Here is a 17010-nt window from a genome sequence, read left to right as displayed (position 1 = left end):
CCCAAACCTCTTTATTGGCGATTTTCAGGTAAGGGTGGGCACTTATCCACCTTGGCTCATATATAGCTCCGGGCATGTGTGCGCGCGCACACACACACACACACACACACACACATATATATATATAGGAAAATAAAAACTTCCCCAATGGAAAACCCTTCCAAAACTCTCCAATAGACGTGATTTTATTGTATTTTTTTATAAAATTTCGACCATACAGATGTGATCCATGTACTTGTTTTATAGGAATCAGTTCTTGGAGCATTTGATCCCGATGCATAGATAGGTTTTTATAAGTTTCAAAATCAACAGCCTACAATTTTCATAATTTTTGAGAACTTCCCCAATGGAAAATCCTTCCAAAACTCTCCAATAGACGTGATTTTAATGTATTTTTTTATAAAATTTCGACCATACAGATGTGATCCATGTACTTGTTTTATAGGAATCAGTTCTTGGAGCATTTGATCCCGATGCATAGATAGGTTTTTATAAGTTTCAAAATCAACAGCATACAATTTTCATAATTTTTGAGAACTTCCCCAATGGAAAACCCTTCCAAAACTCTCCAATAGACGTGATTTTATTGTATTTTTTTATAAAATTTCGACCATACAGATGTGATTCATGTACTTGTTTTATAGGAATCAGTTCTTGGAGCATTTGATCCCGATGCATAGATAGGTTTTTATAAGTTTCAAAATCAACAGCCTACAATTTTCATAATTTTTGAGGCTCCAAATACAGTTTTTTTCTATCCAAAAATCATGATCCAAGTGTGGATCTATAGTAAATCAATCATGCTGAATACATCTGTATGGTCAAAATTTTGAAAATAATGCCAAAAATTTTTCCATTGAAGAGGTTTGAGAGGGTTTCCATTGGGGAGGTTTTCATTCCCTTATATGTTGTGTGTGTTTGATGACCATTTGGAGTTTAAAAATGTTCTCCTCCCCAAATTTCCTTTTTGCACCCGGCACCCTCCCAATTGAAATATCCACATCGTTATGGCAAGCTCTATTGCGAATCTGCCAGAGCACTAGGTGAAAGCATTGGTTACAGCATGGGACCAGCCATCTTTCCTTAAACCTTTGTGAGTTCCACTATTACATAGTTTCGTTGCAGTCCTTAACAAGAAGCTCTTTTCTTCCCACATTTCCTGACCATGTGCTTCTACACGTTCTTAGGTACAGAGCAATGAAAGAAAGATGATGTTTGGTTCAACTTCCCTTTTCACTGCACCACTGGGTTCTTTGCTCGAATCTCCAAACAGATGGATCTTTTGGTAACTGCACTTACAGGGTTGTTGCTCCTTATCTGGGTCCACCCTTGTAACAACACCCCACCCAGCTATATATGATCTTAGCCAAGTTGGTTGGTTGCATAAGCATGGTGAGTTCCTGACCCACCAGGATGTGGATGCTACTATGAATAAAACAGTAGCCCACTTCTCTAGGAGACTGAGTCAAAATTTGGTGGAGCCATGATTCTGTCCAGAATCATGCTTTGCACCCATATTCAATTTGCCAACTAGATGTTTGACTGTTCATCCCTTGATTTTTTTGCACCCATATTCAATTTGCCAACTAGAAGTTTGACTGTTCATCCCTTGATTTTTTTTGCACCCATGGTAAGTATTCATTTTTTTTCGAGTATCCGACCCTGCAGATGCGTTCGACATGGTCAGTTTGCTACGGATCAACTATTTGATTTTGTATTTTCTAGAAAAAATACGATTTTAGATGCTGGAATATTTATGAGAAATTTGAGCCATCAATTTTCAAGCCTTAAAAGATCCTATCTATGCACCCAATCGGCCAATCTAAGAGTCAGACCCAATAAAACCGAGCATGTAGATCGTATCAGTACTGTGAGATTTAAGGAAAAAAAAAAAACAAAAAGGCTCAGAAAAATCTTAATTTATTCTCGGGTAAACATATTTCCAATAACCATATTCTAGTGACTATATATATATATATATATATATATATATATATATATATATATTGACAAAATCATGTTTTTATGTTGAAACCACTTAAAATGAAGCACATTTTCTAGTAAATGGACCATGTTGAATGCAGTTGTGGGGTCAAATTGATCCAATAAAGCTGGCTTCTAGAGAATTTCTGCTAGATTACAATATTATGAGAGAGAGAGAGAGAGAGAGAGAGAGAGAGAGAGAGAGAGAGAGAGAGAGAGAGAGAGAGAGAGAGTAGGTGCATATGGTGCATGGGTGGGGGGTTTTGGGGCTGATTTTGCCAAATCTAACTTCATAGATGTGAACACTTGAGTCATGTTTTCTAGCAGAAAAAAATCAAATTTTGAACTTTGAGTATTTATGAAAATTTTGGGCTGTTGATTTTCAAATTTTATATAAACCTATCAGCATGTGAAAATTTGATGAACCAAGAGCGGATTCAACATAAAATCAAGCATGTATATTACATCTGTACAGTCATATTTGAGAAAAAAATGTAAAAACCTTATTTGATGGCTATTCACACGTAAGGGTGTACGAAGCTCTGCTCTGCTCTGCTCTATATACGTATGAGAGAGAGAGAGTTATCATATTTAAAGATGAGATTTAAAATCCTAAATAATATAGATAAAATAATTATTTAAAATAGTTAAGCACGTAGGTAAGTTGGTACTCAATACACCCTAAAGTATCTTATATCAGGCAATACCATACTAGATATAGCTAGGTAAGCAACTCATTTTAGAAATTGAGTATCAAATGCTTAAAAAACTTGTCCCAGAGAAGTGTGTATCATCCACCGTAAAAACTCATTCTTATTACATTTAACTTCTTGAAGTCTTTTCCTTAGTTGTCAAAAGCTGCCCCTAGGCTGGCTAGGCGTAAGGCCACTACTTAGGCTTATGGGTCTATACGATAGGGCCCTATTTTTTTACCTAAGCTACAAGGAAATAGTTGTCATGCTTTTTTATTTTATTTTTTGTCTCTTTTCTTTCTTGTTTTCTTTTTCTTCCTCCCATTCCAAAAGTTTTTATTTTTTTCTTTTTTTACCTTATTTTTCTTCTTCTTCCTCCTCCTTTCACCCCTTCGCTTAGTTGTCAAAGGCGTAGCTTAGGCGGCCTGGCTGAGGTAGTCTCTCGACGTAGTTTTACACATATATATGTTTTTTGTGTAATTGTATATAATTATATATATTGACATATCATAAATATATATTATTAATTTATAATACTATGTGTTTATATTATATATAATTATATATATACATATTTGTTTACTTAATTTATATATAATCTATAAGTGTATGCATTATCTATTTGACTATTTTTATGTAATATAATTGCTTTACTTCGACAATATGTTATTATTTGTCTATTGATTATTGTTGATTGATTTTATGTTGTATACATATTTGCTATTAATTTTAGTAGTTTGTTTACATGTTCTGTATGTTTTTTTAATTTTTTTTATTTGGGGTACCGCTAGTCCGCGTAGGCCTCGCCTAGTCTTTTTATGGGCTCACCTTCTAGCTCCTTTGACAACTAAGGTCTTTTCTGATCATGTGCAACTAATAGCTCTTGTTGCTGCTATTTTTTTATGGGAAATAAATGTATCAAGCTCATTGCTATTAACAATTTTGCATACAAGCAACAATTTTATTTTATAAAGATACTACTTCTTAAGATTACTAAATATTATGATTTAAAGAAATTATTATACAATAAAAACTGATTACATATTTGTATTTAATTATTTTAATTTATAAAGTATTTTTTTTATGAAAGTATCACTACAAGGATGAGGGTCACTAGTGGCGACTTTTCTTGCTGCCATTGCATTATTTATCGCCACTATAGGTCTATAACAACGACAAAAAATGGCCGCCATTTTTTGACCTCAGTTGAGAAATAATGACAACATTTATAGGTCATCGTTAATGTGTGACCCAACATCATCGAAAAATCTCGTTGAAACTGGGAACACTAATAGCGGCGACCATCTTATAACGACAACATTTATATGTCGCCTTTATAGCCCGTAAAAGAGAGAATTAACTCACTGTTATAGTCAATAATGGTGAAAAGTAAGTCATCATTATAAGATATGAAAGCGAAAATTAAGTCATCGTTATAGGTTGTAACTGCGACATAGGGTTAAGGTCGATAATGACGATACATGAATATCATTGTTATAGGCTTTAAACCTGCAAAAATAAATTTTTTATATTAGTTTTATATTTTTTATTATATTAAACAAAACAACAAATACAATTCAATATACACTTCAAACATCTTCAAACATACATCTATTCAAATATAAACAAACACTTCAACCATCAATTTTAATATGTATTTGAAGTGTATGTTTATATTTGGATGTATGTTTCAGGATGTGTAAACACTAGTGTATGTTTATATAAACATATATTCAAATATAAACATACACTTCTCCAACCTCCTCAAACATTCATCCTCTCCAACCCCTTCAAACTTTCAACTTCAAACATACATTTAAATATAAACATATATTTCAAAAAACAAACATGCATTCTTTCCAACCCCCTGCCTTATATCCTTTCCAAACCTACAACAAACACACTTCAAAAAACATATCTCCTCTCCTACATCCTCTATAAACCTGCAACAAACACACTTCAAAAAATAAATATACATCCTCTCCAACCCCCTCTCTTACATCCTTTTCAAACATGTAACAAGCACACTTCAAGAATGAACACAATCCGACAATTAAAAAAAATTATAAAAAAAATTAATTATGACAATGTTAATGATGATGATAGCAATATGAGAATTCAGTCTGATAACTTATAGATATTTTAATCACATTATGATTGAAGGCTTAATAATGCTTTCACCTTTCTTACACTTTCATAAAAATATGAAAAAATATAAAGATAACATTAACAAACCATCTTTTCGCATTCAAGAGGATGTCAAATTCAATTCAATATATATATATATAAAATCAGTTTCACACTAACTACAATATCTTATTGTGAAAAAAAACAATACAGGCCAAAGAAAAGAAGATGACATAAACAGATACGTGTCCTTACAACATAACATGACATAAAAAACTATGACATGTTTATCCAACAAATAGACATCTGACGGTCTTATCTACGAGAAAATAAGAGAGATCTAGGATGGGGGTTCTGTTTAAGAGAATCTATGAAAGTCTACATCTGCTCTATGAGCTTCCTAGTTTCTTCCCTCTCTCGCTCTAGTTGCTAAAGGAGTTACTTTCATTCTTCTCTCTCATTCCCGTTGAACTCGGTCCATCTTTTGTTCTTCTCTTAATTATTGGAGCTTCGACTACGTCGCCTCTAGCTGAGAAGATAGCTCTAAAATATGAGCTTTATTTTTGGATGAAATAAAAAATGCACCCATTCCTCTTACATGTCTAGACCACTCCTCGAGGACTTTGACAAATACGTCTCGCTGCGATATCGAGGGGCATTCTTGTGAAGAATATATTTCATCACTTTTAATCTTCACAGAGTACAACTTGCTTTACATAACGTTAATATTTGGTTATAAGTAACTAATGATAATGTACAAAATAGAATGAATGAATATGGTGTTTACTTCGCTGCTACAAAGTGTGAGTTACTTATAAAGGTATTTTCTGCTTCGCTGTAGATGAATATCATGCGATCTGAATGGGTGTGCATCTTTTTATAGAATGCACTCACTGTCTGCCCGTATATTTTCATTTTAGTCTATAAATAACAAATTTAAAATCTATTAAATCAAACGTATTTAGCACCATACTACTATATGAAAAAAAATAAACTTAGAGAATAAAAATATTACCCTCGTATGAAACCTCTAGATGTATGAAAATGATCTACTTATATGTTGGACCATCTGTTTTGCTCTATTCGTAAAAAATTTCTTTGACGTTCGTTCTTAACCAAAGAAAGATCAATTAGTTCATAAAAAACTAAAAATTTAAACATTTATTTACTTATGAATATATATCCAATATTTGTTGTTCAATAGTCTATGGTGAAAAAGTTGCAAATTCCTTTCTATACTTTATAGTTGACTCCTTCGAGAGGATGTTTTGCTACTTTGTCATAATTTTTAAACCTCTTATAATGCTTGTAAAAATATTCTTGCACCCTTGAGAATAATAGCTGAAGCTATTTATCTATGGTATCACGATGTTCAGTTATATCCTAGTCTAAATCAAACTTAGCCTGCACCAAATTATCAAAATACAGTAATATTTTTTTTATGTATTAATCTATTTATCAAATATAGTTAGACAATATACTTATATAAACTGCCTCACGCAACACCATCTTCTCATCCTCTGAGACCTTTATCCATGACATGTGAGTGATGTTGGCTCGCTCTCTAACAATGCACAAAATCCTCATAGAAAATACGTCGGCATTCTCGCCCATTACTCTTTGCGTCCTAGGCTTGATAGTTACTAAAGTCTTTCGTTGCTTGATTTGCTTCTGGTAGGCTACATATTTGTTCTTTCCATATTTGCACTGAGAAGATTCTACAATTGCTAATTTGTTGTAAGAAACAAATATTAATAGGAATGACATTAATACATTTTTAATTAAACTAAAGAAATACTAGATTAATATTTACCTGAGGCCATCATGGACAACTGGAGCTGTAGTGGCCTATAGTATGTGTGGGGTCTCCTCTTCCTCCCTTGAAGTATCACCCATATGTTATCTGAAGTCGATCCTATCTAGGTGTTCACCTAGGTTGGTGGGTGATGAACTAATCTACGAAGAGAGAATGCTCACCTCCTCATCGTGAACGATATATCAACATCTGTTAATTTCATGCAAACAATATTAGCTCAGACCACACAATACATAATTGAATTATACAAGAATATTCACTATCATACAAGAACAACATTAAATCAAATGAATGACAACAACAAGACCATGAAGTTAAGATAACACACAATTGTGAAATATAAACAAGGGCTATATGCATTTTTTATCTCGTTTTTAATAGAAAAAAAAATAAAAGCACTTACATTACACTTCTTTTGTGACAATGAGTATATGTTCAATTACACTTATATCAATTTCTAGGTCTAGTCATGAGTCCAACCAATTAGGACTTTCTAGCAACATCTGTATGGTAAGAATTTAAAAATAAAACAAAAAAAAATCACAAATAGATTATGATGATTGATATGCCATCAACTATATCTTTTATTAAACATATTTTACAGTCTTATCTTATATATATAGGTCAACTCAGTGACTCGTCTAGATTTTATTCACTTTTGATTTTGTATAAAAATAATGTATTATTAGTCAACTAAATACAAAAAAAGCTATAAAATCACATGATTTCTTCTAAACTCACTAAATAAATCAAATAACATCATGCTGGGTTACAACTAAGCTATATCTAATCATTTACTAAAAGGAAATCAATGTAACAAACAACAAAACTAGTGTCTCTAACTATAGCTTCTATAACATAATTTGTGTAAGCAATCTAACAATATCAATGAATTAAAACAAAGACAAAAACAAGCATTGAACTTCAAGATCTTCAATAAATTGAAATTGACCAGTAAAGTTGAAAAAAATTAGGCAAAATGAAAGCCTAAAATAAGCAGTGAAAAGGAGTCCAAATGACTGCAAATTCTGAGCAAAATTTTCAATAAAAAAGAGACTGCACATGCAAAGATCAAATTACCTTTTGATTCACATTTGGTGTATTGGTTATGGTTTAAAGATACCATTTACAACAAAAAGCAACAAACTTCTCAACTATTATGGAAACTTCTTATAATCAAATCACTAGATGGACATATTGTCTTCATAATAAATTCAAAGGAAAAATAGAAGGCAACACCCATTGAAGGAAGAAAAGAATGATCTAAAAACATAATTTTGTGAATTTTTAGACTGGTATCTGCAATGTAAATAACTAGGGTAAATGTTCACCATGATTCACAATATCATTGGCCTAAAATAATTTACAATATATTAGACAATATACCATGTTGGCATTGAAATTGAATGAGTGCAACTCAAAAGAATCATCAATCTCCAAAGATATAACTTTTTTTGTTGCGGTTAAAGAGTCGCTGCTATTGACTTTGTTCCTTTATCAACTTTTTAAAAACATGTAAAATTCTTTTAAAACCACATCAATGTTTATTAAAAACTTTTATTAATATTTTTTAAAATCATATTAATATACATTTCAAATAAAACGTTCATGAAACTTTTATTCCCTCACCTATTGGTACTGGTACCCTGTATCTATATCAGTACTCATGCCCATTTCTGGCAAATATGGTAAAGCAATTATAATAGTAACTCTCTAAATGTGGCCATGAGAGAGAGAGAGAGAGAGCCGAAAAGCGATCAACATTACTTAAAAGTGAAACTCAACAAAGCGTTGAGTCCCACAAGCACAAACACAACAGCACAACATAAAAACACCATTTACAGAAAAACCGAAAAACCCGAAACACAAAACAGAAAACTCATAAAAGACCACAGACATCTAGATGAGGATCGATTGGAGGCAGAGGCAGGTCTTTGAGATATATACGTAAGATAGGATACACATCAGCCAAGACCCTATGAGTCAAACGGTTAAGGTTGAACGGAACATCCCGAAAAGTAGCATCATTTTTGGCCATCCATATGAACCACCATACTATAAATAACCAAACTCTCCAAATAGTCCTCCACTTCTTTTTGCATCTAATTATAGTTGGGCCGAGGATAAGATCTAACGCAAAGCAGCCCTCCCGCACAACAACTGATGGAGCCCTCCAAGTTTTAGAAAACAATTCCCGAAACACTTCACAAGACCAAAAAAGATGTGTGGTTTCTTCAGCCTGTCGACAAAGCACACACCATGTTTGGAGATCCAGCCCAAACTTGGAGGTAAAAGAGAACGGTAGACCTTGAGACTGCCCATTGAAGCCAAGATCTGTCTACCCCCACATCCAAATCCATGTCAAGAAACAAACGCAATGCCCTAAACCATATTTTCCTCAAATGCGATGTGTATGGTCCACGAGCCCCCCGACAAACAACAAGTGAATCGATTAGACCATATTTCAGTCGGAGGAAGTTTGCACATGCATCTTGTGAAGTATGAGCCAACCAACACTGCTTCACAGCCAATGCCACACTCCTTTTACGCAAAGCAAAAATTCCTAAGCCAACCATAGTCCTTGGCATAACGATGGAGTCTCATCCCACCAAGTTCCTCTTATAAGGTCTATTTACACCACGCCACAAAAAGCTGGACAGAACGCGCTTAAGCTGTTGCTCAACGTTGACTGGCATGACACAAACCGACATGAAGAATTCCAGAATTATCGACAAAACATGCCTGATCAAAGTAATTCTTCCTACAAAAGACAAATATCTGGCACGCCAAGACTGGAGCTTAAGATACACCTTGTCAACAACTGGTGCTCATGATGTTTTAGAGGTTGGCTTGGCTTGTAGGGGTATCCCCAAGTACTTAATCGGCAACGACCCTAAAGCACAGTTGAATTTTTTTTCTGCCGCATTTTGACTGGTCGGATCACCATTCAGAAGCATGATCGAACACTTATTTTTATTGAGCTTCAGCCCAGACAAAGCTGCAAAAAACATGATAATAAGCTTTACGGGGAGCATCTGCTGCAGTGAAGCCCTTCCGAAGACTAGCATATCGTCTGCATATTGTATAATATGCCCAGAAAAACCTTGGATATCCAACGATTGTACGAAGCCCCTTGTATGCGCGCGTCTAAGAACCATCGCAAGTCCTTCTGCCACTATATTAAACAAAAGCGAAGATAACAAACATCCCTGTCGTAGGCCGCATCGCAATGAAAACTGCTCACCCTTTATCCCGTTAATGGACACCATGGCTTGTGCATTGGTAAGGAGCTCTAACACCCATTTGGAAAAATGGCTGCTGAATTCCATGTGATTCACCACTTGCAAAAGAAAAGGCCAGTACACAGAATCATATGCTTTATTAAAGTCAAGCTTCAACACGAAGTAAGGAGTACGATTCACGTGCATGAAATGAATGACCTCTGAAACCGATATATATGCTTGTTGAACTCTCCTATTTGGAATAAAAGCAAACTGAAAATCAGAAAATAGATTAGATGTCATCAATTTTAGTCTTGATGCTAAGACCTTTGCGACTATATGATACAAGGCTCCCATTATGAAAATGGGACGGAAGCACATAATATCTGTGGTGATGCTTTCTTTTGGAATAAGGAAGATTAAATCGACATGACACTGCCTAGGCAGTCTAGAGTTACAATGAAACTCATCAAACACTGTACACAAATCACACTTTACTACTCTCCAAAAAACTTTGAAAAAATTTACAGGAAAACCATCTACTCCGGGTGCCTTCCAACCCGACAAATCTTTAATTGCGTTCATGATTTCTGCTTCTGAAAACCTACGTTGCAAGATTAAGATCTGATCTGGTTGAAGAGAAGGAAATAACTTATTCCCAATATTACCTCCCGTATTTGGTGGAATAGAATAAAGCTTCTCGAAATAGTTAGAGATCGCCGACATAAGATTTTTCCCTTCCCACAATACCCCGTCAATTGTGATCGATTGAAGGATACTTTGTCTAAACCGATCGGAAGCAAATGAATGAAAAAATATGTATTTTCATCCTCTGCCGCCAACCATTTCACCCGAGCACGCTGCTTCCATTTCAACTCCTCTTTTATCCTCCAACGTTTCAATAACGTCATCCGATCAGCAAGTCTGCTTTGCAATCCCTTCAACTGCTCGTCCGAAAATCCTTCGATGGAAGATAATAGGGTGAACAGTGATGAGATCTCTGCCTCCCATTCAACCATCTCATGAAACTTACTCACAGACCGCCTTTGCAACCAAAGTTTAATATCCTTAGCTAAGCGCAAAAGCTTCTTTTGGTATCGGATAACAGCCCTGTCTTCATGAACCCTCGAAGTCCACGACCCTTCAACCACTGAATGAAACTCTGGTTCAGTTATTCACCATTGCTCGAAAGAAAATCGATGAACTGATCTAAAGCCTCCTCCCCATTGCACGATCACCTAACCATGGTCGGACATGGTTGGGGTCGGACACGGTTGCAGAGAGAGAGAGAGAGGTTTTATAAATTATAGGGACTGTGTAACACTTTATTTTTAGAAAAGAATACAAATGCCAAAAAAAATTACAATTACATTCATAAAACTGATAAAAAATGTCTTAAGAAAAAATTATAAAAATTAAAAAATTTGGCATTTACTACACTTTTTTCTGCTTTTATATTATTTAGGATTATAGGATTTTGCATATCCTCGCTAATATGTTTCACTTCTTATAGTTGATCTGGAATGAAGTTAAGGTACGTAGGCAAGTCTGATTGTAATCCTTTGAAACATGGTATTTATTTTACCTCCTTTATTCCTTTTCTTCGTCAGCCTCAGTCATTGAGTTTATTAGTGTAAAACCCTGTGTCTCTCTTGTTGACTAGGGAATACAATTAGCCAGCTGCTGCTGGATTCGAATTTGTGATGTCCCACTAGCTTGGTTATATTCATGAGTCGCCCCATCTGCGGAGCCCTCGTGGACACCAAGCTTGTCAGTAATTGGGTTATTGAAGATCCAGATTCTGTTAAAGGTTTTACGCCAGCACAGTTGCCTCTTACGGCTCAAGATCATCATAAACAGGATATACATCCTAATCCCAACGAATCATTCACCTCTGTCAATGAGGATAACGATAAGAGATTTGGGAAAGGATATACATAGAAAGATATCATGCCTCTTTGTATATAAATATGCTATCTAATGCATATTCCCATGTATCAAGTTTTCTGTGTGTTCAATAGAAGGAGGATAAACGTGTTCTACCATGGACGTAGGTTCTATTCCAGAACCGAACCACGTAAATAGTTTCTTGTGTGGTATTGTTGTTTCTTCATGGTATCAGAGCCACAACAGTGATTTTTTTTTCACTGTTCATTCCAGATCCTAGAGTCGTCCTTCTTGAGACACCTCTGGTTTGTGTGTCATCTCAGGCTTACGCAATGGCTCAGCTTCCTCCAACTTCATCATATCCATATCCTGCTGCTCTGAACATCTCCAACTTTGTCTCATTGAGGCTTAACCATTCAAATTTTCTGCTGTGGCGTACCCAGATCCTTGCGTTGATCGAAAGCCAAGACATGCAAGGATTCGTCAATGGAGAGTTGCCGTCACCAAATCCTGTCATAGAAGGGCCTGAAAAGCAGGCTATCGTTAATCCTTCTTATGTGCTTTGGAAGAAATCTGACCGCTTACTTAAAGGTTGGATCACTGCCACTTTATCTGAGTCAGTTCTTGGCCTCGTCGTAGGTCTTGAAACTTCAAAAGAATTGTGGGAAATGCTGATCACCTCCTTTGCTTAAGATTCGCAAGAGAGGGAGTTCTGTTTAATACAACAACTATCCACTGTTAAGAAAGGGATAGATTCTCTCACAGACTACATCAGTCGTTTTAAAACGATATGTGATGATCTGGCCACTATAGGCAAACCTGTAGAAGATAAGGTCAAAGTTTTTTGGCTCCTGCAAGGCTTAGGGCCAGGATACGAAAATTTCGTCACCAGCATGCTCAAGCCACCGGTTCCTTCATATCGAGAAATCATGCCTCTGCTGCAAAGTCATGAAACAAGAACTACCTTGTATGATGTCACACCACAAGCTGCGTATTATGCAAATCAAGGTCAGTCCAATAAACGAAAAAACAATTTCAAGTTCAATAGTAAAGGAAGAGGTTTTCATCAAGGACAAAACAGTTTCAATAAAAGTGCTGCAAATGAGTCCAAAACTTCAGCCAACACCCCTCAAAATACCAGTCAGAATAAGAACAAATTTTTCGGGATGCAATGTCAGATATGTGGAAAAAGGAATCATTCTGCCCTTAATTGCTATCATAGATTTAATCATTCTTATCAAATGGATGATGCGCCTAAAGCCCTTGCAGCTCTATCTATAGCCGATTCCCAAGATAATGAATGGTTTGCGGATTCGGGAGCTTCATCACATATGACAGGCGACGCTGGTAAGTTGTCTAAATTAACTCCATATCATGGCCATGATTCTGTTATAATTGGGAATGGAGAAAGATTACGTATTTCTCATACAGGAGACGCTGAACTTTTAACTCACCCTCTTTCCCTACAGCTCAAGGATGTTTTATATGTTCCAGATATGAAGGCTGATTTGCTCTCTATTAGTAAACTTACATCTGACTTTCCCTATGAATTCGTTTTCTCATCTTCTGGTTGTCATGTTAAGGATCAGAGAACCGGGCAAATAGTAGCGATGGGAAATAAGAAAGGGAGTTTATACTCCATACAGGATGGACCAGCGGCCTTCTTTGCCAACCGATTTCGTCGGACCACCTTGGAACAGTGGCATGCGTGTCTTGGACATCCTCAACTCAAGACGGTTTCTTTTCTGCATAATAAAAGTCTTATTTCGGTTATTGGAAATAAAAATAAGTCTCATATTTGTTCAAGCTGTCAGTACGGGAAGGCATGTCGCTTACCTTTTGAGACCAATAATGAACGAAGCATTTATGAAAATCCACTCTGATCTCTGGGGACCAGCCCCTGTTATTTCAAAAGACCATTATAGATTTTATGTGATATTCACTGATGATTATAGTCGATTCACTTGGTTCTATCCTCTAAAGAGAAAGAGTGATTTTTTTGAAGTTTTTCAACATTTTCACAAAATGGTCCAATGTCAGTTTGAAAAATCCATTAAAATTTTTCAAAGTGATGGCGGGGGTGAATATTCTAGTACTATGTTTTTGCGATACTTAAATGAACATGGAATCAAGCGTCAAGTTTCATGCCCGCATACTCCTGAACAGAATGGGGTTTCTGAACGAAAACATCGCAACATCACTGAATTAGGACTTACCATGATACATCATTCTCATATTCCAAAAAAATTATGGGTTGACATTTTTTCGGCTGCTGTATTTCTTATTAACAGATTACCCTCATCAAGTTTGGGAATGGCTACGCCGTATTTTCAGCTGTATCAAAAGAACCCTGATTATTCAAGTCTGAGAATCATAGGGTGCCGATGTTATCCTTTTCTTCGGCACCACACTAAGAACAAGTTTGATGCCAAATCCTTACCGTGTGTCTTTATAGGGTATGACATGGAACATAAAGGCTATAAATGTTTCTACCCTCCAACTGGCAAAGTTTATGTCTCACGTCATGTTGTGTTTGATGAAGATTTTTTCCCTTTTGCTAAACCAGGATCCTTATTTCAACACACTATGATAGAAGGCGATGCTGCTACTTTCTCACTGGAGAATAAACCAAGTTTCCTCAAAGTTGTTTCATCTTCTCCTTCCTCGCAGCTCACTAGTTCTCTCAATGAAACATCTATTGAGTTATCTTCATTCAGTTCTCCCACTTTAGCCAACAGTCTTCCAGGACCGTCAACACTTCCTGAGCTGTCACTTCAACAACATGATGTCTCTCATGAAGCCACTCATGAATCTCCTTCTCCACATGATGATGGAACTCATGAAAATAATCACTCACCGTCATCTACAGCTTACTCTGGTTCATCGCATTCTACAAGATCCATGGTCACCAGAAGCATGCATGGTATTCATAAACCTAACCCTAAATATGCTCTCTTACATACGGTTGATCCCACCATTCCTACAGAGCCACATAACGTGAAAGCAGCTCTCTTGCATTCTGGTTGGAAAGCTGCTATGGATGAAGAAATTGCGGCCCTATCCAAAAATGATACTTGGGATCTTGTTGATAAACCTCCAGGAGTCAATATTGTTAGTTCGAAATGGGTTTTTAAAACCAAGCTGCATGCAGATGGCTCTCTCGAACGTCTCAAGGCACGACTCGTTGCTCGGGGATTTACTCAAATCGAAGGAGAAGATTTTCATGAAACTTTTTCTCCAGTAATTAGGCCTTCTACTATCCGTCTAGTCCTGAGTGTTGCTCTTATGGCTAAATGGGATATACGCCAGCTTGACGTTAAGAATGCTTTTCTCCATGGGATTCTTCATGAAGAAGTTTTTATGACTCAACCTCCTGACTACAAGCATTTGGACTATCCACATAAGGTCTGTCGTCTTAAGAAAGCTCTATATGGTCTTCGTCAAGCCTCTCAGACATGGTTTGATCGACTCAGTTCTTTTTTGCTGTCCACTGGTTTTTTTTGCAGCACCTCTGATCCATCCATGTTCATTTGGCATCATAATAAGCAGACTATGGTCCTTCTCATCTATGTTGATGATCTAATCTTGACAGGAAGTGATTCTTCATTACTTCAATCGTTTATTTCTTCTCTTGGGACACAATTTGCCATTAAAGATATGGGACCTCTTCACTACTTCCTTGGGGTTCAAGTTGTTCGTGATTCCAAGAGCATGTTCTTAAGCCAACATAAGTATGCTTTTGATCTTTTGAGCCGCTCGCACATGGCCGACTCCAAGCCAGTGAACACACCTATACCACGAAAGTTATCTGCTGCCGAAGCTAACTCTGCGCCATTCCAAGACGTTACTCTTTATAGAAGCATCGTTGGGGGTCTCCAGTACTTGACCATCACTCGGCCTGAATTATCCTACACTGTGAATTTTGTCAGCCAATTCATGCATGCCCCCACTCTGGGACATTTTCAACTTGTCAAACGCATACTCCGCTACGTTAAAGGAACAATTGACCTTGGGCTTACGCTTTATAATTTCGGCCAACCTCAACTGTATGCCTTCTCTGATGCAGATTGGGCAGGCTGCCCCATCACTCGTCGATCTACCACTGGTTATTGTACCTTTGGCAATAATTGTGTCTCATGGAGTGCTAAGAAGCAGCGCACGGTCGCCCGCTCTAGCACCGAAGCAGAATACAGGGCTATGGCATCTACTGCTGCAGAGCTCACTTGGTTGACTTATGTTCTTCGTGATCTTGGTTTTAGTTCACCCAAGCGACCCATTTTGTACTGCGACAACATTAGTGCATTACATCTTACCATCAATCCAGTCTTCCACAACAAAACCAAACACATTCAGATTGACTATCATTATGTGAGGGAACAAGTCGCCAACAACAACTTGGAAACATGTTATGTCCCTTCCAGGCTCCAACTCGCTGATATTTTTACAAAACCCCTTTCTAAGGATCACTTTGCCAGTCTTCGCAACAAACTTGGTCTCCTTCGGCGGCCATGTTTGAGGGGGCCTATTGAAGATCCAGATTCTGTTAAAGGTTTTACGCCAACACAGTTGCCTCTTACGGCTCAAGATCATCATAAACAGGATATACATCCTAATCCCAACGAATCATTCACCTCTGTCAATGAGGATAACGATAAGAGATTTGGGAAAGGATATACATAGAAAGATATCATGCCTCTTTGTATATAAATATGCTATCTAATGCATATTCCCATGTATCAAGTTTTCTGTGTGTTCAATAGAAGGAGGATAAACGTGTTCTACCGTGGACGTAGGTTCTATTCCAGAACCGAACCACGTAAATAGTTTCTTGTGTGGTATTGTTGTTTCTTCATGGGTAACACCTGGCATTTTAAAAGGTTTCTGTGCAAAAAATTGTGTTCATAAAGAACTTTATTTTTACCTGGTGTGTTGATGATTCTTTCTAGTTGCACTTTTAACTCTATTTCTGGGTGGATGGACCAATTCCAGTCTACGTCACAAGGATACTCTAGTTCATTCTCGTGTTGCTTCCAATGATGCACTATTAGTAATGAAAAAATTCACGAGAATAATGTATTCAGTGTCCTCGTAACAGAGATTCAGGCTAATCAATGCTTTTCATAAACACAAGAGGGTACAAAATTTCTTCAAATGTTTGAACAAATTACTTTTTAAGGGGACCAATTTTCTAGAGGAACAAGACCATTTACTACAAATGTTGAACTGAACGTAGCTTTCTTGAATAGCCAGCATTTATTTGAGAATTCAAGAAAGCAATATGGTT

This window comes from Nuphar pumila, chromosome 8 (genome assembly GCF_984573655.1).
Source record: "Nuphar pumila chromosome 8, dmNupPumi1.hap1.1, whole genome shotgun sequence".
Taxonomy (NCBI): Eukaryota; Viridiplantae; Streptophyta; class Magnoliopsida; order Nymphaeales; family Nymphaeaceae; genus Nuphar; species Nuphar pumila.
The sequence above is the reverse complement of the archived record's forward strand: the minus strand, read 5'-3'. Positions refer to the sequence as shown.